The sequence below is a fragment of the Rhinopithecus roxellana genome, chromosome 4 (genome assembly GCF_007565055.1).
Source record: "Rhinopithecus roxellana isolate Shanxi Qingling chromosome 4, ASM756505v1, whole genome shotgun sequence".
In the NCBI taxonomy this organism is placed as follows: Eukaryota; Metazoa; Chordata; class Mammalia; order Primates; family Cercopithecidae; genus Rhinopithecus; species Rhinopithecus roxellana.
In genome coordinates, this window is record NC_044552.1 from 30062112 (window position 1) to 30082815 (window position 20704).

At 44.5% G+C, this 20704-nt stretch overlaps 2 protein-coding genes across 4 annotated transcripts in view; one reads left to right on the forward strand and one right to left on the reverse strand.

The window, feature by feature from the left end:
• PXT1 (peroxisomal testis enriched protein 1) overlaps positions 1 to 1818 on the reverse strand; it is a 58592-nt gene extending 56774 nt beyond the window's left edge. The window contains exon 1 of the mRNA XM_010389688.1: positions 1464 to 1818. The gene's annotated coding sequence lies outside the window, so the exon portion shown is untranslated. The remainder of the gene's footprint in view (positions 1 to 1463) is intronic.
• Positions 1 to 20704, forward strand: part of KCTD20 (potassium channel tetramerization domain containing 20) — a 57213-nt gene that overhangs the window by 9153 nt on the left and 27356 nt on the right. Inside the window, exon 1 of one of the 3 annotated variants that reach the window (XM_010389689.2) lies at positions 1893 to 2041. The exons of 1 other annotated variant lie outside the window; for it this stretch is intronic. The gene's annotated coding sequence lies outside the window, so the exon portion shown is untranslated. Of the gene's footprint in view, positions 1 to 1892; positions 2042 to 20704 lie in introns of those variants that run through there. One more of the 3 variants, XM_030929032.1, reaches the window with a different exon arrangement.

Below are 20704 nucleotides of genomic sequence, written 5' to 3' on the forward strand. Positions count from 1 at the left end.
AACTCCTTTCTCCACAATAAGAAAAAAAAAAAAAAAAAAAGAAAGAAAGAAAGACAATATACAAATCTGCAGGAAGGAATCTTTCCAGAAAGGAAGAATTTGTTTCAAGAACTGTTTTGCAGGAATATCAGAAGGGTTTTTTTTTTTCTTTGACTCAAAGGCTATAACACTGTACTTTATAACAATGGAAATAAAGGCATTAGTTTGAACAATCCTCTATGCCGCTACTATTGTAAAGTTTGGAGCCTATAACTCACTCAAATTGGTTTATAGCCATGTGTTTACCAAATCTTTTTTCATATTCCTTTTCTCCAGGCATGCAGGAATTTATATCTCACAGCCTTCTTAGAGTCAGTCAGGTTGAGTCGGGTGACTAGTTCAGGACAGTGAAACACGTCAGCAGAAGTGAAAAGGCCACTCACTTCTGGCAGAGGCAAAGGAGAGGCCTTACAGGATTCTCCAATCTAGCTCTTCTGCCAGCCCGGAAGTGCTAGGATGGCAGAGCCAGAGACGCAAGCAGCAGGGAAGCTGAGTCACCATGGGGACGTGAGACTGACTTACAGATGACGAGTGCAGCCTCACAGCCTAGCCCATGTTGAGATAAACACAATACAGTCCTGCATACTTTACAGTCGTAAACAAGGAAGAATAGAAATGGAAAATGACCCTCTATGCCTCTAAGACCAAATGATAATGAAACAACTTATGTCTTCAGTTTTGAAAATTAAAGTTTTTGACCCTGATAAAACAAGTTTGCTATATAAGTATCCGTTAACCGTGTGAAACCTACTGAAATGAGTCAAATTATTTTCTTACATTCCTTCCACTTCAACACCAATTTTAATCCTTAGTTCCAAATTAGTTTTTAGAGACTCTTGTAAGGAAAAGGAAAATCGACCCAGAATTTTTAAAATTGTGCTATTATTAGTTTATATAGCTTTCAACAATTTACAATAGCTTGCATAATTAGTATATTTAATTAGTATATAGAGACACATATATATATATATTTGAGAGAGAACTTCACTGCAACTTCCCAGTTGCCTCCTGGGTTCAAGTGATTCTCCTGCCTCAGCCTCCCCAGCAGCTAGAATCATACAGGCGCCCGCCACCACGCCTGGCTAATTTTTGTATTTTTAGCAGAGACGGGGTTTCATCATGTTGGCCAGGCTGGTCTGGAAACCCCGACCTCAGGTGATCCGCCCGCCTCGGCCTCCCAAGGGCAGGGATTACAGGCGTGAGCCACCGCGCCCGGCCTAGTGTAATTTTCTAAAGAACAAAAGCCACTAGAAACCATGACAATAAGAACTTCCTTTTGGGTTTTCCAGCATTCTGTTTATAGGACATGGACCACACATAGATGTTTTTTGAATGCTGAAATATTTTACTCATAACACAGTTTTCCCAGTAACTTGCTTCCGGTTGATTTAAAATTTGTAATACAACTTCGTCATAGCAGGTACCTTCATGAAACTCAATATTTGAAAAAAATGTGGAGTTTTTTCCCCTTTCTTTTGACCAGAATGTATGTCCAGGGTAGTGACTTTCGAGCAAATGCGTTTAAGCAACTTCAGTAATCTTACTACGCTGCCCCCAATCCCGCTCCAAGTATGGGGAGATCAGGGTTCCACATTTTCGGGTAAGTATCAGCCGTCCTGGCGCTGCGCGAGAGCATTCTACAATTCCGAAAACTACTAACTTTTCCGTCTGCAACCTTTAATAATTGAGAGGGTATGCGCAACTCAGAAAAGTGCGCCCGCTGCGGTCGGGTGCAGAGTGGACTGGAGGAAAAGAGACACCCATTTACAGTGCGGCCCCGGGCGGGGTCCCCCGACACGGCCTTCCCGGCGTGCCACGCGCGGAGGGGACTCTTAACGTGAAGCGCTGGGTGACTCAGCCGCGTGGCCGCGCTGGCTGGGGCGGGGGGCGCGCGCCGCTGCGGCACAGCCGGTCCCGGCCTGCGGCTTCTGGCTGCGCGATCTGCGCGCGCCTCCCGGGCGGATTCCATTCCCCAGCGCGACAGCGCGGCGGGGAGCGACGAGTAAGTGGCGGCGCGGGACGGTTTCGGGCGCGAAGACCGGGCAGGGCGAGTGTGGTGGCGGGCGTGGCCCGAGTCTCCCCTTTGTGGCCGAGGGGGCTTCTCCTCCGCACGCGGCGGCGGCTCGGACCCCCAAGTCAAAAGGCCGGGGCTAAGCTGGGCGCGAGGAACCTGTCGGCACCGGCGTGATGGGGTCCTGTTTCCGCGCGGAGGGCAGAGTCTGGTGATCCTGGGGAGGGAGGCGACGCTGCGCCGAGGTGGTGGGCACAGCTGAAGTATCACTTGACAGCTTTTTGCAGGCCTCGGGTGGTTCATCCCGAGAGGAATAGCGAGAACCTGGAGTGTTGGTTGGCAAAACATTTGCAGACGCGGTTCTTCTGGCAATTAATTGGCTCCATTAAAAATTAGGTAGTTGGTGGGACTTCCTCCTGAACTCTGGAGCCGGGTGCATTTTGCCCGGTCTTTTCAGCCCTGTTTCCGCGTCTTCCTTCCCTGCCACCCGCAAATTGCCCGCTTTCATCCGTGACTCTGAGTGCAAAAGCGCTGGGGAAAGCCTTAACCAGCAATTTTCTTTTAAATAAAACTTTGCTTTTTATAACAGTGTCTTCAGGTTTACAAGCCCAGTTCTGCACTATGAGAAAACCTCTTCTATTTTGGAGTTTGTGATTCTTTCTGAAAATTCTTCGGTTGAAGAGATTTATTTTAAAATAAGAATCTAGTGAACAAACTAACATGATAAACAAGGCTGTAAAGGAACTAGTGTTTAACCAGCTTATGAAAATACGTTCCAGAGTCCTTAGTTTTGTTCCTGTTCGCTCTGTGAGAAATTGAGGTATTTTTTTAATGGTCTCCAAAACAAAGTGTTGTAGTAATGTCTGTCGGATGTGATGATCCAGAGTCAGAGGACTTCCGCTCAAGGCCCCCACCTCAAACCCCAATTCCTAGGCCATAGTTCTGAAACAGAAGATTGTTCCTTAGTAATAAGGTTGCAGTACCGTAGCACCTCTTCCATAAATTTGATTCTAGAGATTTGTGATGAGTCCCCGAGTCTGGGATTTAAGCAGGCACCCCCACTCTTGGTCCAGCGACCACACGCTGAGAAACACCACCTTTAGGCTGGGCTGCCCAACAACCTTAACCCTTTGTCGATATATTCCTCCCCAAACCTGTCGTAAACCAGTCGCCTGCCCCAAACCAGTCCTAGGACAAGAAGCCCTAACTCTCCAGAAGCCAGTATGAGAAAACATAGTGCTTTTTTTTGACCCTGGCACGGGGTAGGAAATGATTTTCATACGTACTCCGATATTGCTCTGGTGGTTTAGAGATAGCCCATTTATCTCTTCCTTCTGAGGGCTGCTTCTAGTATCGTCAGAGCTTAATGCCATCAGGCCAAATCTCCTCCGCCCAGCTTACTCAGTCTCCCCATGGAACCAGGGCAGCCAATGCCATATAATTCCCATGGCCTTGACTGTCATATTATCCGGTATGTAGCAGTACTAGTAGCATTATGAGGGCTTTCAGTTCAGCTGGACATTAATTTAGTCATCAAATATCTGCGTAATGCCAATTTTCCTCAAAGCACTGTCATAGGCCGTTTTATCAACAGCATAGCGATATAGACATATATATCTTGGCACAGAGTTGCATTGCTTCTCTGAGGCAGAAATGAAGGTTGAATAAACTCCACTGCTGCCAAAAGATTCTCTTTATTCATCCATAATTCATTCCTTCCTATTATTCCAGAAATACGCGTACTATTCCAATAATCTCGTTTTCCGTAAGAAGTTAAGAAATACATTGGATGAGGTTAGTAGTTAGGTCAGTCTTAAATTCTGTAACGGAAGTCGGGCATGGTGGCTCACGTCTGTAATCCCAGCACTTTGGGAAGCTGAGGCAGGTGGATCACCTGAGGTCAGGAGTTTCAGACCAGCCTGGCCAACCTGGTGAAACCCTGTCTCTACTAAAAATACAAAAATAAGCCAGGCATGGTGGTGGGCACCTGTAATCCCAGCTACTCGGGAGGCTGAGGCAGGAGAATCACTTGAATCTGGGAGGCAGAGGTTGCAGTGAGCCGAGATCGCGCCATTGTACTCAGCCTGGGCAACAGAGCCAGACCCTGTCTCAAAAAAAAAAAAAAAAAATTCTGTAACAGAGACACCTAATAACTTTGGTAAGGACAATAATATACACATTTTTGTATTTCTTATTCCCCTTCAAATAGATGTGTAGAGATGAGGTTAGAATTAGGCCATGTGTTTCTCTGACTTTTTTCCTTTTTTTGGTGTCTGATTTCTCTTATTGAATCTTTTTCTGTTGATTCATAAAATGTCATGTCTTCCTTCTGTAGCCCTGAGCTTCCTGATTGTTGTGTCTTCCTCTCCCCTTCAATCTGATCTTCCTGCCCCTCTTTGGCTAAGTGGAGTAAAAAATTGAGGGGAATTGTTAGAATACCAAATGATTTTTAGCTGGAAGATCCAGAGTCTTAGATATATGAGGCTTAGAGATATAAAGGAGCCTATTACAAATTTATCAAGTGCAGTCCTCTCAGATAAAGAATCTGAGAGATGAGATTGCAGAGTGAGGACTTCTGGCTCCTAGCCCAGTGTTCTTCCCACCAAATTATCTCAAGAAAAATGCTTCAAAAGTAGAAAAGGTCCAGAGAAATTATAAGTAGATGGAGAAAATGGAGAGACTTTCATGTGACTACAAAATCAATATTATCTTATCTGGAAAAATGGAGATTGAAGGAGGATATAATGTAACCATATAAATCATAAAAAGTGGGAGTACTACTGCTAAGGAATTCTTTGAAGCTTGAAATAAGTAGTGAAAGGACAAGAGCAAGAGATAGCTATCTTGTAAAGCCCAAGAAATGTTATGAACTAAGTTTTTTTTGTTTTTTTTTTTGAGACAGCGTTTCGCTCTTGTTGCCCAGGCTGGAGTACAGTGGCGTGATCTCGGCTCACTGCAACCTCCGCCTCCCGGGCTCAAGTGATTCTCCTGCCTCAGCCTCCTGAGTAGCTGGGATTACAGGCGCCCACCACCATTCCTGGCTAATTTTTTGTGTTTTTAGTGGGGACGGGGTTTCACCATGTTGGCCAGGCTGGTCTCAAACTCCTGACCTCAGGTGATCTGCCTGCCTGGGCCTTCCAAAGTGCTGGGATTACAGGTGTGAGCCACCGCGCCAGGCCTGAACTCAGTATTTTTAAAAAAGATTAAATAAAAGCTTAGATAACTACTTTGGTGATTTTTAAAATATGTTAAATGCTTGAGCAATGCCCAGAATCTTTGGAAGTTGTCATCAAGAGTATAACTATTGTCCTTACCAAACTTACTAGGTACCTCTGTGATAGAATTTAAGACTGATGGCTGGGTGTGGTGGCTTACGCCTGTAATCCCAACACTTTGGGAGGTCATGGGGGGAGGATTTCTTTGGCCCAGAAGTTCCAGACCATCCTGGGCAACATAGGGAGACTCTGTCTGTATTATTTTAAAAATTAAAAAGTGAACAAAGAATTTAAGACTTATCTAACTACTAACCTCATCCAATGTGATCTTTCTTAACTTATGGAAAATGAGATTATTGGGAATAGTACCTATATTTCTGGAAGAGTAGGAAGGAAAGAATTACGGATGAAGAAAGAGGGCCTTTTGATGTTTTAGCTTGGAATCCCCAAATTAGACACTGTAGGATTGATTGCTCTTGTATATTCATGAAAGTAGTAAAAATAAAAATAAAAATAGTAAGGGCTTAATAATTAGTATACATTCTATACCAGCCACTTACTAAATGGTTTACATCACTGTCACATTTAATTATCTCCTTTCTATAGATAAAGACTCTAAGACACAAGAGATTAAGTTTGCCCCAAATAATGTACCTAATAAGTGGCTGAGCCTGTAGTAACGTTTAAGTCCACTTGACTTCAAAGCCATTAAAATATATGCTCAAGAGTGTCCTAGTTGTATTTCGTTGCGAAGTGGTTAAGAATGTGGGTTGTGGGCCGGGCGCGGTGGCTCACGCCTGTAATCCCAGCACTTTGGGAGGCTGAGGCAGGTGGATCACGAGGTCAGGAGATCGAGACCATCCCGGCTAACACAGTGAAACCCCCGTCTCTACTAAATATACAAACAAATTAGCCAGGCGTGGTGGCAGGTGCCTGTAGTCCCAGCTACTCAGGAGGCTGAGGCAGGAGAACGGCGTGAACCTGGGAGGCGGAGCTTGCAGTGAGCCGATATTGCGCCATTGCACTCCAGCCTGGGCAACAGAGCGAGACTCCGTCTCAAAAAAAAAAAAAAAAAAAAAAAAGAATGTGGGTCGTGAAGTTAATGTTGCCTGGGTTCAAATCCTGACTCTTCCATTTACTAGCTTGGATAAAGTACTTTATCAGTTTCTGTCTCTGAAACAGACAATAGTAGTACCTACCTATCCCAGGATTTTTAGGATTGAGTTAATTCATGTAAAGTTAATAGAACTGTGCCTCACAAACTGTAAGTTTTCAGGAAATGCTGGCCATTAATGTTTTAAAAAATATTTTTTAGGCTGGGCAGGATGGCTCAAGCCTGTAATCCCAGCACTTTGAGAGGCTGAGGTGGGCAGATCATTTGAGGCTAGGAGTTTGAAACCATCCTGGCCAACATGCCAAACCCCCGTCTCTACTAAAAATACAAAAAATTAGCAAGGCATGGTGGCATGCGCCTGTAATCCCAGTTACTGGGGAGGCTGGGTCATAAGAATTGCTTGAATCTGGGAGGCAGAGATTTCAGTGAGCCAAGATCGCACCACTGCACTCCAGCCTGGGCGATAGAGTGAGACTCTGTCTCAAAAAAAAAAAAGAAAAAAATTATAATTTTTGATATACTGTTGTGCTTAGAAAGGAAAACATATTTGTAATTTATTTCACGGTGGGTGCTGTAGCTCATACCTATAATCCCAGCCCTTTGGGAGGCTGAGGTGACATCACTTGAGCCCAGGAGTTTGAGATCAGCCTAAGCAACATGGCACAACTCTGCCTCTACAAAGAATATAAAAACGAACCAGGTGTGGTGCTGTGCGCCTTTAATCCTAGCTACTCTGGAGGTTGAGGTGGGTGGATCGATTGAACCCGGAAGGTGGAGGTTACAGTGAGCTGAGATGGTGTCACTGCACTCCAGCCTGGGCGACAGAGCACCTCCTGTCTCCAAATATATATTTGTATATATATTTGAAATAACTGAGGTTTAATGATAAGTATAGATATAAAGTAAGCTTTATCTCTGCCCTTACTAAAATAGGAACATTACTAAAATTTTGGAAAGCATTGGAATGTAGTGGAAAGATCCATGATCCAGGTCAGATGATTTGCTTCTAGTTGTCACTGTCACTGCTAGCTCTGTGATTCTAGGTTCAAAATTTCTGTTTTATACAGAAGGTTGTGAGGATCAAATGAAGTGACAAATAGGAATGAAATTTGAATTTTATATGCTATACAAATGTAAAATACCATCTTAAAAATCATGGAGGAAAGTTACAATGAATTATTGTTGCATAGATTATTGGAAGTTCAATTTCCTTAAAATAAAATAGGTAGTAACTTACACCTCTATGTGAAGATCACAGTACATATCTTAAAATTATCTAAGACATCCTCCATGTGTTCTCAAATCTCTTTTTTACAGGGGGAAGGTGAAATTTAATTTTTGCAGTTATATCTGTGTATTGGTTTGCTAAGGCTGCCAAAGCAAAGGACCACTGTCTGCGGGGTTTGAATAACAGAAATTTATTTTCTCACAATTTTGGAAGCTAGAAGGCCAAGATGGTGTCAGGAGGTTTATTTTCTTCTGAGGCCTCTGTCTTTGACTTGTAGATGACCATTTTCTTCTCCCTGTGTCTTTGTATCCGGAATTTATTCCTTCCGGTGGGTTCTTGGTCTCACTGACTTCAAGAATGAAGCTACGGACCCTTGCGATAGTGTTACAGTTCTTAAAGATGGTGTGTCCGGAGTTTTTTCCTTCAGATGTTCAGATGTGTCCGGAGTTTCTTCCTTCCGGTGGGTTCGTGGTCTTGCTGACTTCAGGAGTGAAGCCACAGACCTCCGCAGTGAGTGTCACAGCTCTTTTTTTTTTTTTTTTTTTTTTTTGAGATGGAGTCTCTCTGTGTCACCCAGGCTGGAGTGCAGTGGCGCGATCTCGGCTCACTGCAAGCTCCGCCTCCCGGGTTCCCGCCATTCTCCTGCCTCAGCCTCCGAGTAGCTGGGACTACAGGCGCCCGCCACCATGCCCGGCTAGTTTTTTTTTGTATTTTTAGTAGAGACAGGGTTTCACCATGTTAGCCAGGAGGGTCTCGATCTACTGACCTCGTGATCCACCCGCCTCGGCCTCCCAAAGTGCTGGGATTACAGGCTTGAGCCACCGCACCCGGCCGTCACAGCTCTTAAAGGTGGTGTGTCCGGAGTTGTTTGTTCCTCCCGGTGCGTTCATGGTCTCGCTGACTTCAGGAGTGAAGCCGCAGACCTTGACAGTGAGTGTTAAAGCTCTTAAAGGTAGTGCAGACCTAAAGAGTGAGCAGCAGCAAGATTTATTGTGAGGAGCGAAACAACAAAGCTTCCACAGCGTGGAAGGGGACCTTGAGTGGGTTGCTGTGCTGGCTTGGATGGCCAGCTTTTAGTCGCTTATTTGGCCCCACCCATGTCCTGCTGATTGGTCCATTTTACAGAGTGCTGATTGGTCCGTTTACAAACCTTTAGCTAGACACAGAGCGCTCATTGGTGCGTTTTTACAGACTGCTGATTGGTGCATTTAGAATCCTTTAGCTAGACACAGACCACTGATTGGTGGGTTTACAATCCTTTAGCTAGGCAGAAAAGTTCTCCAATTGCATTTACAATACTTTAGCTGGGCAGAAAAGTTCTCCAAGTCCCCACTCGACCCAGGAAGTCCAGCTGGCTTCACCTCTCATCCTCACATTGTCATCCCTCTGTTTGTGTGTTCTAATCTCCCCATTTTGAGGACACCAGACATATTGGATTAGGGCCCACCTTAATGACTTCATTTAACCTTAATTACCTCTTTAAAGGCCCTGTCTCCAAATATAGACACATTCTGAGGACTAGGGGTTAGGGCTTCACATATGAATTTTGAGGGAGACACAGTTCAGCCCTGACAATCTGTTTAAGAAGTTATGTGTTGGGGCTGGTGCAGTGGCTTATGCCTGTAATCCCAACACTTTGGGAGGTGGAGGCAGGTGGATCACCTGAGGTCAGGAGTTCTAGACCAGCCTGGCCAACATGATGAAACCCTGTCTCTACTAAAAATACAAAAATTAGCCGGGCACGGTGCCGCGTGCCTGTAATCCCAACTACTCGGGAGGCTGAAGCAGGACAATCACTTGAACCTGGGAGGCAGAGGTTGCAGTGAGCTAAAATTGTGCCACTGCACTCCAGCCTGGGCGACAGAGCGAGACTCCGTCTCAAAAAAAAGGTTATGTGTTGGGTACTCTGAATGCTCCCTTGCCCTTATCACTATGTCCTATGCCATGAGGCCCAGGCAGCATTCGTTTTCTTGTGACTGGCTTTACCTGTTCTTCAGAACCATGCTTACTTTTGTATATCCTAAGAAGATATTATGCCTCTGCATAAATCATTGTGTTATATTTAAGATTATCCTGTTAGCCTACTGAATAATGTGCTTGAAAATCTATTCCATACATTAACCTAAATTCCTAATTCATCTGTTAAGCACATTTCTTCTTCAATCTAGATGGAAGAATGTCAGACTATTTTATGTGATAATATATTGTTTTCTGATTAAACTTTAAAAATTTTCTCTTAAAACTGCTTCAAGCAGTTTAAAAATTTATTTTATTTTATTTTACTGTTTAAGAGATAGAAGTCTTGCTATGTTGCCCAGTCTGAAGTATGGTAGCTATTCACAGTCTTGATCCCACTACTGATCAGCACAGGAGTTTTGACTTGCTCTGTTTCCAGCCTGGGTCAGTTCTTCCCTCCTTAAGCATCCTAGTGGACCCCTACTCCTGGGAGGTTACCATTGATGCTACATTTGGTGCAGACACCTGATTGATACAGTACACTACAGCCCACAACTTCTGGGCTCAAGTGATCCTCCCACCTCAGCCTCCTAAGTAGCTGGGACTACAAGTGTGCCACTGAACCTAGCTACAAGCAGTTTTTAAGAAACTGTTCCAATGATTCCAACATTTTCTTGAGAAGGTATCTGTTTTTAGAGATACTTTTCATTTTTCCTTATTTTAAAGGTAATAATACATTCATTTTAGAGCGTTTAGAATATTCAGTAAGACAATAACTTTTTAAAAGAAAAGTCACGTGATTCTACAGTTAAGGGAGAATAATCTTTTCCATCTTTTTTTCTGTGGATACATTTATTGTTTCAATCTGCCTTTTAAAAATCTAATACATCCATACTATTTCATGCTATTTCAGTTATTTTCTCTTTTTGAAATAAGGTCTTGCTCTGTCACCCAGGCTGAAGTGTAGTGGCAAGATTTCAGCTCACTGCAACTTTGACCTCTGGGTTTAAGCAGTCCTCCCACCTCAGCCTTGCACAAGTAGTTGGGACTACAGGTATGTGCCACCACACCCAGCTAATTTTTTTACTTTTTGTAGAAACAAGGTCTCCCTGTGTTGTCCAGGCTTGTCTTGAATTCCTGGGCTCAAGCGATCATCCTGCCTTGTCCTCCCAAAATGTTAGGATTACAGGCATAAGCTGCTGCGCCTGGCCCTATTTTAGTTATTTTCAAACAGATTTCTATTTATTTATTTAGAGACAGAGTCTCACTCTGTCACCCAGGCAGTGCGGTAACGCAATCTCAGCTCACTGCAACCTCCTCCTCCTGGGTTCAAGTGCTTTTCATGCCTCAGCCTCCTGAATAGCTGGAATTACAGGTACGTGCCACCATGCCCAGCTAATTTTTGTGTTTTTAGTAGAGACGGGGTTTTGCCATGTTGGCCAGGCTGGTCTCAAACTCCTGACCTCAAGTCATCTGCTCACCTTGGCCTCCCAAAGTGCTGGGATTACAGGTGTGAGTCAGTGTGCCTGGCCTATTTTTTTCATTGGTGAATCATATGAATTGAATTTTGAATGTTAAGCCAATCTTTGCCATAATGTATAACCCTTTTTTATGTGGCTGGATTTGGTTTTCTCATAATTTGTTTAGGATTTTTGTGATTACGTTCATGAGAAAGTTTGATATAATTTCTTCCTTAAAAGTGTGGGAAAATTTGCTAGTCAAGCCATTTGATTCTGGAAAAGTTTTAATTATCAATTAAATTTCTTTACTAGATATAGGACTTTGCAGATTTTCTAATTTTTCTAAGTCAGTTTCAATAAATTATGGAATATTCATTTCATCTGCAAATTCTAATTTACTGGCATAAGTTGTACAGAATAACTGCTCATCTTTTTAATCTCATGGGATCTGTAATGATAGTCTTTTTTCATCTGTGATCCTTGTAATGTGCATCTTTATTTTCTTTCTTTTTTTTTTTTGAGATGGAGTCTCGCTCTGTCGCCCAGGCTGGAGTGCAGTGGCGTGATCGTGACTTACTGCAACCTCCACCTCCCGGGTTCAAGCAATTCTCCTGCCTCAGTCTCCTGAGTAGCTGGGACTACGGGCACACACCATCACACCCGGCTAATTTTTGTGATTTTAGTAGATACGGGGTTTCACCATATTGGTCAGGCTGGTCTCGAACTCTTGATTTCAGGTGATACACCCAGCTGGGCCTCCCAAAGTGCTAGGATTACAGGCGTGAGCCACTGTGCCCAGCTTTTTTTTTTTTTCTTATTTGAGTCAGAGTCTTGTTCTGTCCCCCAGGCTGGAGTGCAGTGACACGATCTTGGCTCACTGCAACCTCCATCTCTGGGTTCAAGCAATTCTCCTGCCTCAGTCTCCCAAGTACCTGGGACTACAGGCACCCACCTGCCTGTAGTCATGCCTGGCTAATTTTTGTATTTCTGTAGAGACAGGGTTTCACCATGTTGTTGGCCAGGCTGGTCTTGAACTCCTGACCTCAGGTGATCCGCCCGCCTTGGCGTCCCAAAGTGCTAGGATTATAGGCATGAGCCACCTCGTCCAGGCTACTTTATGGTGTTTTGTTTTTTTTTAGATGGAGTTTCGTTTTTTTTTAGATGGAGTTTCACTCTTGTTGCCCAGGCTGGAGTGCAGTGTGCCATCTTGGCTCACTGCAGCCTCTGCCTCCCAGGTTCAAGTGATTCTCCTGCCTCAGCCTCCCGAGTAGCTGGGATTGCAGGCATGTACCACCACGCCTGGCTAATTTTGTATTTTTAGTAGAGACGGAGTTTCTCCACATTGGTCAGGCTGGTCTCGAACTCCCGACCTTGGGTGATCCGTCCACCTTGGCCTCCCAAAGTGCTGGGATTACTGGCATGAGCCCCTGTGCCCAGCCTACCTTATGGCTTTTTACCAGAAAAGTTTGCCACCCCATTCTACAGTGTTACTTTTAGGCTCCCAGTGGAAAACTTGGGGTATTTCACAGGATCCTTCCTCCTCTGCAGACCCATTCCAGTTTTTGTCTCTCCACCACCTTGATGCTGACAAAACCTCTGTTTAACTTCTCAACTTTTGGGCCGGGCATGGTGGCTCACACCTGTAATCCTAGCACTTTGGGAGGCCGAGGTGGGCAGATCACCTGAGGTCAGGAGTTCGAGACCAGCCTGGCCAACATAGTGAAACCCTGTCACTACTAAAAATACAAAAATTAGCCGGGTGTGGTGGCACATGTCTGTAGTCTTGGCCACTCAGGAGGCTGAGGCAGGAGAATCGCTTGAACCTGAGCGGCGGAGGTTGCAGTGAGCCAAGATCATGCACTCCAGCCTGGGTGACAGAGCGAGACTCCATCTAAAAAAATAAACAGGCCGGGCGCGGTGGCTCAAGCCTGTAATCCCAGCACTTTGGGAGGCCGAGACGGGCGGATCACGAGGTCAGGAGATCGAGACCATCCTGGCTAACATTGTGAAACCCCGTCTCTACTAAAAATACAAAAACTAGCCGGGCGAAGTGGCGGGCGCCTGTAGTCCCAGCTACTCGGGAGGCTGAGGCAGGAGAATGGCGTAAACCCGGGAGGCGGAGCTTGCAGTGAGCTGAGATCTGGCCACTGCACTCCAGCCCCGGCGACAGAGTGAGACTCTGCCTCAAAAAAAAAAAAAATAAATAAATAAAAAATAAACAAACAAAAACAAACAAAAAACTTCTCAACTTTTTAGCAGCTGCTTTCTACTTAGCTTTATAGTCTTTTGGCAGCTGCTTCCAAATTGGCAAATATCTGGAGGAGAAAAGTGGTACAGAGTGTTGGGCTTACCTTAATTTATTTGCTTTCTCTATTAGCGTTCCACCAAATCAGTAGAACCAGTAGTGTGTATTAGGATATTTATTGCAAGGAATTGGTTCATACAGTGTTGGGGACTAGCTAGGCAAGTCTGAAACCTGTAAGGCAGGTTGCAGCCAGGAGGGGCAGGCTGGAACTGTCGGATAGGAGCAGAAGCTACAGTCTGCAGGCAGAATTTCTTTTTCCTCAGAGAAGTTTCTGTTCTGCCCTTAAAGCAACTGATTGGGTCAGGCCCACCCAGATTATCTAGGATAATCTTCCTTACTTAAAGTAAGTAACTATAGACTTTCATTGTATCTACCAAATACCTTGACAGCAACACTTGTATTAGTGTTTGAATAACGGGACTGTAGCCTAGCCAAGTTGATACATAAAATTGATCATCACATCCTCTCTGTAGGAATTGACTTCTTGAGTCTGGGCCACTTTACTAGTTGTCTGATGCCTTCAAACAGATGTTTTTTTTTTTTTTCTGTTTCACTCAGCTTTAATGAGCGCTCTCCAGTAGGAGGTTTATTCTAATAGAAACTTGCCCATTGGTAGCAGCAGAAATCCCAGTGTTCTAGAAAATATTCTGAGGCCAGATGCAGTAGCTCACGCCTGTAATCCCAGCACTTTGGGAGGCCAAGGCAGGAGGATTGCTTGAGACTAGCCTGGGCAACAAAGCAAGAACCCATCGCTAAAAAATTAACTTTTTTTTTTGAGACGGAGTCTCGCTCTGTCCCTCAGGCTGGCGTGCAGTGGCACAATCTTGGCTCACTGCAACCTCTGCTGCCTGGGTTCAAGCGATTCTCCTGCCTCGGACTCCCAAGTAGCTGGGATTATAGGCGCCCGCCACCACACCCAGCTAATTTTTGTATTTTTAGTAGAGACAGGGTTTCACCTTATTGGCCAGGCTGGTCTCGAACTCCTGACCTTAGGTGATCCACCCACCTTGGCCTCCCAGAGTGTTGGGATTACAGCCTTGAGCCACCATGCCCAGCCATTTTTTTTTTTTTTTTTAAGAGATGGGGTCTTGCTCTGTCACCCACAGTGGCATATAGTGGTGCTATCACAGCTCACTGCAGTTTTGACCTCCTGAGCTCAAATGACCTTCCTGCCGCAGCCTCCTGAGTAGCTGGGACTATAAGTGTGCACAACCATGCCTGGAAAAAAGATGGTAAAGAGCCTGTGGAGCCTGTAGCCCACTCCTGAGTAGCTGGTACTACAGGTGTGCACAACCATATCTGGAAAAAAGAGATGGTAAAGAGATGGGAGTCTTGGTGTGTTGTCCAGGCTAGTCTCATGTAATCCTCCCATGTTGGCCTCTCGAGAAGCTGGGACTGCAGTCATATGCCACCATGCCTGGCTAATTTTTTTTCTTTCTTTTTGTTGAGACGGGGTTTTGCCATGTGGCCCAGCCTGGTCTGGAACTCCTGGTCTCAAGCGATCCACCTGCTCAAAGTTCTCGGATTACAGGTGTGAGCCACCATGCCCGGCCTAATTTTTTATGTTTTGGAGAGATGGGGATCTCACTGTGTTGCCAAGGCTGGTCTCAAATTCCTGGGCTCAAGCAGTCCTCCCACTTTGGCCTCCTAAAGTACAGGGATTGCATGTGTGAGCCATTGTGGGCTGTATTCTTGAATTAATGAAGATACTATATAGTCCTTTAAATCACTCATCTGATGCTTTTCAGAGATTCCCACATTACTTTCCTCAGTCATATTGTGGAATTGAGAATTGGAATGGTTTCTTGTAATTTTACTAATGCTGAGCATTAAAGAAGGCCTTGCTACTTTTAAATCTGTATCCTAATCAAATATTGAGGCCGGGTAAGGGGCCTCACGCCTATAATTCCAATGCTTTGGGAGGCCCAGGTGGGATGATTGCTTGAGCCCACAAGTTACAGACCAGTTTAGGCAACATAGTGAGACTCCCATCTCTACTTAAAATAGAATTTAAAAAATTAGCTGGGCAGGGTTGTGCATACCTGTAATCCCAGCTACTTGGGAGGCTGAGGCAGGAGGATTGCTTGAGCCCAGGAGTTGGAGGCTAGAGTGAGCCATGATCTGCCACTGCAAAAATGTCAAGAAGTCTGGAAATAGTGTTAAATGCAAAACTGTGGCAAGAATTGTAGATTTAATATGCTGATCAAAGAAGGGAATTTATGGTACTTGTCTTTAATATTTAAAGGGTTGGAAGTGATGGAAGGATATGTTTTTCCAGGGGATAGGATTAAACTAATGCATGGAAGTCATGGTGGGTGTAATAGACTATTTTTGGATATTTTTAGGTAGACTGGGATGAACTAGTAGAGGTGTTTTGTAGTCTTGGGTGGAAGGTTTGGGATCCCAGATTTTGAGGTTCATGATTGGTAAAATTGTGGCGGGTGGGTGATTGGGAGACCATCATAAGGTTGCTGGCATTTTATTTTGTCATGTAAGGGCATTAAAAAATCTAGCCTTAGTTGGCCGGGCGCGGTGGCTCAAGCCTGTAATCCCAGCACTTTGGGAGGCCGAGACGGGCGGATCACAAGGTCAGGAGATCGAGACCATCCTGGCTAACACTGTGAAACCCCGTCTCTACTAAAAAATATAAAAAACTAGCCGGGCGAGGTGGCGGGCGCTTGTAGTCCCAGCTACTCGGGAGGCTGAGGCAGGAGAATGGCGTAAACCCGGGAGGCAGAGCTTGCAGTGAGCTGAGATCGGGTCACTGCACTCCAGCCTGGGCGACAGAGCGAGACTCCGTCTCAAAAAAAAAAAAAAAAAAAAAAAAAAAAAAAAAAAAATCTAGCCTTGTATTTCGAGACAGGGTCTTGCTCTGTTGCCCAGGCTGGAATGCAGTGGCATGATCATGACTGACTACAGTCTCAGCCTTCTGGGCTCAAGCCGTCCTCCCATCTCAACCTCCCGAGTAGCTGGGACCACAGGCATGAGCCACCATGCCCACCTAATTTTTTTAATTTTTATTTTTGTAGAGAAAGGTCTAGGCTGGGCGCGGTGGCTCATGCCTGTAATCCCAACACTTTGGGAGGCCGAGGTGGGCGGATCACCTGAGGTCGAGAGTTCGAGACCAGCCTGACTAACATGGAGAAACCCCGTCTCTACTAAAAATTAAAAAAAATTAGCTGGGCGTGGGGGTGCATGTCTGTAATCCTAGCTATTCAGGAGGCTAAGGCAGGAGAATTGCTTGAACCCGGGAGGCAGAGGTTGCAGTGAGCCAAGATGGTGCCACTGCACCCCACCCTGGGCAACAAGAGCAAAACTCCATCTCAAAAACAAAAAGAAAGAAAGGTCTTGCTATGTTGCCCAGGCTGGTCTCGAACTCCTGGGCTCAAGCGATCCTCCTGCCTTGGCCTCCCAAAGCCCTGGGATTACAGGCGTGAGCCACGGTATCTGGACTATTACATTTTTAAAGAAGGCATTTTTGGCCAAGTGAGGTGGTCATGCCTGTAATCCCAACACTTGGGGAGACCAAGGCGGCAGGATGGCTTGATCCCAGGAGCTTGAGACTGGCCTGGGCAACATAGTGACACCCTGCCTCTACAGAATTTAAAAAGGGGAAAAAAAATCAGCCAGGCGTGGTGGCACGTACCTGTGGTTCCAGCTACTTGGGAGGCTGAAGTGGGAGGATTGCTTGAGCCTGGGAGTCCAAGTCTGTTTTTTCTTTTTTTATACTGACCACTATACTAATGAGGGAAAAAAATACATTTTTAATATTAAAAAAGAAGTGAAGATGGCCGGGCGCCATGGCCCACACCTGTAATCCCAGCACTTTGGGAAGCTGAGGTGGGTAGATCACTTGATCAAGGTCAGGAGTTCAAGACCTGCCTGGCCAATGTAGTGAAACCCCATCTCTACTAAAAATACAAAAATTAGCCAGGCCTGGAGGCATCTGCTCGTAATCCCAGCTACTCGGGAGGCTGAGGCAGGAGAATCACTTGAACCCGGAGGCAGAGGTTGTAGTGAGCTGAGATCATGCCACTGCACTCCGGCCTGGGCGATGGAGTGAGACTGTCTCAAAAAAAAGAAAAAGAAGATATCATTTAGGTACAAAGGATAGCCCTTCCCAAGGAAGCCTTACACTAACATATACCATAATTAATTTTTCACTTCGTATTTTAACATTTTTAAAATCAGGATGCATATATATATATATATATATATTTAATATAATAGTGCTTCTTTTTCCTAAAAAGTTATTAGATTGATGATGTCTTAGTGTCAAGTGTCTTAGGACTCAGAAAATGGTGTGTGGGTTACATTATCTACATTGGCCTGATTTTTGACAGGACTGCATGAAAGCTTTTGACAGCAATTGGTGCTGGTCCTTGAACTAGATGACCTTTACACTGTCTTCTGACAGTGATTTGTGGATTGTCTATAAACATGAATTTTCTACATGTTAGCTCTGTTACTACAGTACTGATTTATGGATCTGTCCTCTAAAGCCTTCAGCTCTTTTCTTGCCATATAAATGCTTAGCTCTTTTCTATAAAATAATGTACTGTATTGGCTAATATACTTTCAATTTTTTAATTGCACTGCTTTAAAAAATGTTATTACTAATAGTATATCCCTTGGATTTCCTAAAAGTTTGTCTTTAAATTATTCTTTACAGCCTATGTAGTTGTTCCTTTAGAGAGTTTTAGGTAATAGCCAAGTAGAGGAGTATCCTGGACATTGAAGACGTTACCCTGGAAATTCTATTGTATGTTGACCAGCTTTTTCGTAGGAGTTGTGAGCTTTCTTTGACCTCTTATGTGCCTCGGATTGTTCTCCTTAAGGTTTCATTAGAATGACCTTAACTAGGCCGGGCGCGGTGGCTCAAGCCTGTAATCCCAGCACTTTGGGAGGCCGAGACGGGCGGATCACGAGGTCAGGAGATCGAGACCATCCTGGCTAACATGGTGAAACCCCGTCTCTACTAAAAAATACAAAAAACTACCCGGGCGAGGTGGCGGGCGCCTGTAGTCCCAGCTACTCGGGAGGCTGAGGCAGGAGAATGGCGTAAACCGGGAGGCGGAGCTTGCAGTGAGCTGAGATCCGGCCACTGCACTCCAGCCTGGGCGACAGAGCGAGACTCCGTCTCAAAAAAAAAAAAAAAAAAAAAAAAGCATGACCTTAACTAGTTAAGTTCAATCAAAAGAGGAAGCACCCCACATGGAAATTGTAGAATTCCATCTAACCAGTATTTAGGTAATAAAGTTGAAAGAAGTTACAGCAGAATTAGATACCTTTTTTTTTCTTTTTCCTGAGACGGAGCCTGTAGCCCAGGCTGGAGTACAGTGGCGTGATCTCAGCTCAGTGCAACCTCCACCTCACAGGTTCCAGCAATTCTCCTGCCTCGGCCTCCTGGGTAGCTAAAACTACAGGTGCCCACCACCACACCCAGCTAATTGTTTTGTATTTTTAATAATGACAGGGTTTCACCATGTTGGCCAGGCTGGTCTTGAACTGCCATGCTGGTTAGGCTGGTTTCGAACTGCTCACCTCAAGTAATCCACCTACCTCAGCCTCCCAAAGTGTTGGGATTACAGGCGTGAGCCACCAAACCCGGCCTCACAAATAGATCTTAATTTGAACTCAGATTGTAAAATCAACCCCCATCTGGCGGTATTTGATTTAGAGGCTCTGTTGTAGCAATTATTCAAAGAGGAAAGGTGCTAGATGTGCCCATTATCAGCACAGAAATGTTATATGTCCTAGACCCAGGTCTTCAGCTTGAAATCATATTTCCAGTCCTGTAAAACTTACATAGAAATGTTGAAGTGAATTATACCTGTAAGAAGCAGTGGCACTGCATGGTGGTAAACAGCATAGACTGTGAAGCCAGAAGCCTGGCTCCACTGCTTGTTAGCTTTGTGACTGTGGGAGCTCTCCTTAACCTCCTTCTTCCCTCAGTTTTCTTATGTGTAAAATGAGGGTAACAATGGCATCTACCTCGTAAAGTTTTTTGAGTATTAAATAATATTTATAAAGTACTTAATATATAGTGCATGATATGTGTTAAATCAGTAAAGTTTAAGTCCATCTGGACTTAGGATGTGATGTCTGCAGTAATTTGACATATGAAAGAATCCAGCAGATTAATTTGTGATTCTCATTTAAGATATGTTCTTGAGTAATTGGGTTTAGATTTGATTATTAGTTTAAGAATGCCAGAAAACTTTGCTAAGTTTGAAAAGTGTTGTAATATTTAGGACCTTTTTATGTACACTATATTTATAAGTTTAATTTTTTAAACATCTACCAGAGCTTTTTGAGTACTTACAGATTTGCTTGGTAGGCATTTGAAGTGCTAACATAGGAAAAGAGCATATATTAAGCTAAATGTACTGAAGATGTTTGATGGGAATGCCAAATTTAGGGGATTCATGTTTTATATTTAAACTGGAGGTGGGTACAAGAGTTTTTATTATATGGTTCTTTAAATCTTTTTATATGTAGTACATTAATTTTTTTTTTTTTTTTTTTTTTTTGAGACGGAGTCTCACTCTGTTGCCCAGGCTGGAGCGCAGTGGCCGGATCTCAGCTCACTGCAAGCTTCGCCTCCTGGGTTCACACCATTCTCCTGCCTCAGCCTCCCGAGTAGCTGGGACTCCAGGTGCCCGCCACCTCACCCGGCTAGTTTTTTGTATTTTTTTAGTAGAGACAGGGTTTCACCATGTTAGCCAGGATGGTCTCGATCTCCTGACCTCGTGATCCACCCGTCTCGGCCTCCCAAAGTGCTGGGATTACAGGCTTGAGCCACCGCGCCCGGCCTAATATTTTTAAATTAGGTAATTAGGCTGATACAGTTATAAAAAATATTTAAGGGTCTTTAGACTGTTAATATACTGAACTTAAGGTCTTAATGTAAATCCAAGTAACTCATATGGTCTTTTATGTGCACAAAAGCTGTCTTTCTTTTTTTTTTTTTTTTTTTTTGAGGCGGAGTCTCGCTCTGTCGCCTGGTCTGGAGTGCAGTGGCCGGATCTCAGCTCACTGCAAGCTCCGCCTCCCAGGTTTACACCATTCTCCTGCCTCAGCCTCCCGAGTAGCTGGGACTACAGGCGCCCGCCACCTCGCCCGGCTAGTTTTTGTATTTTTAGTAGAGACGGGGTTTCACCGTGTTAGCCAGGATGGTCTCGATCTCCTGACCTCGTGATCCGCCCATCTCGGCCTCCCAAAGTGCTGGGATTACAGGCTTGAGCCACCGCGCCCGGCCCAAAAGCTGTCTTTCAACGTAAGTTATATTGACAAAAAAGTTCTGAGGGTAGTAAGTTAGTGTCAAATAGAGGAGACAGGAAAATTTATCCAAGAAATTCTAATCTTGTCACTCT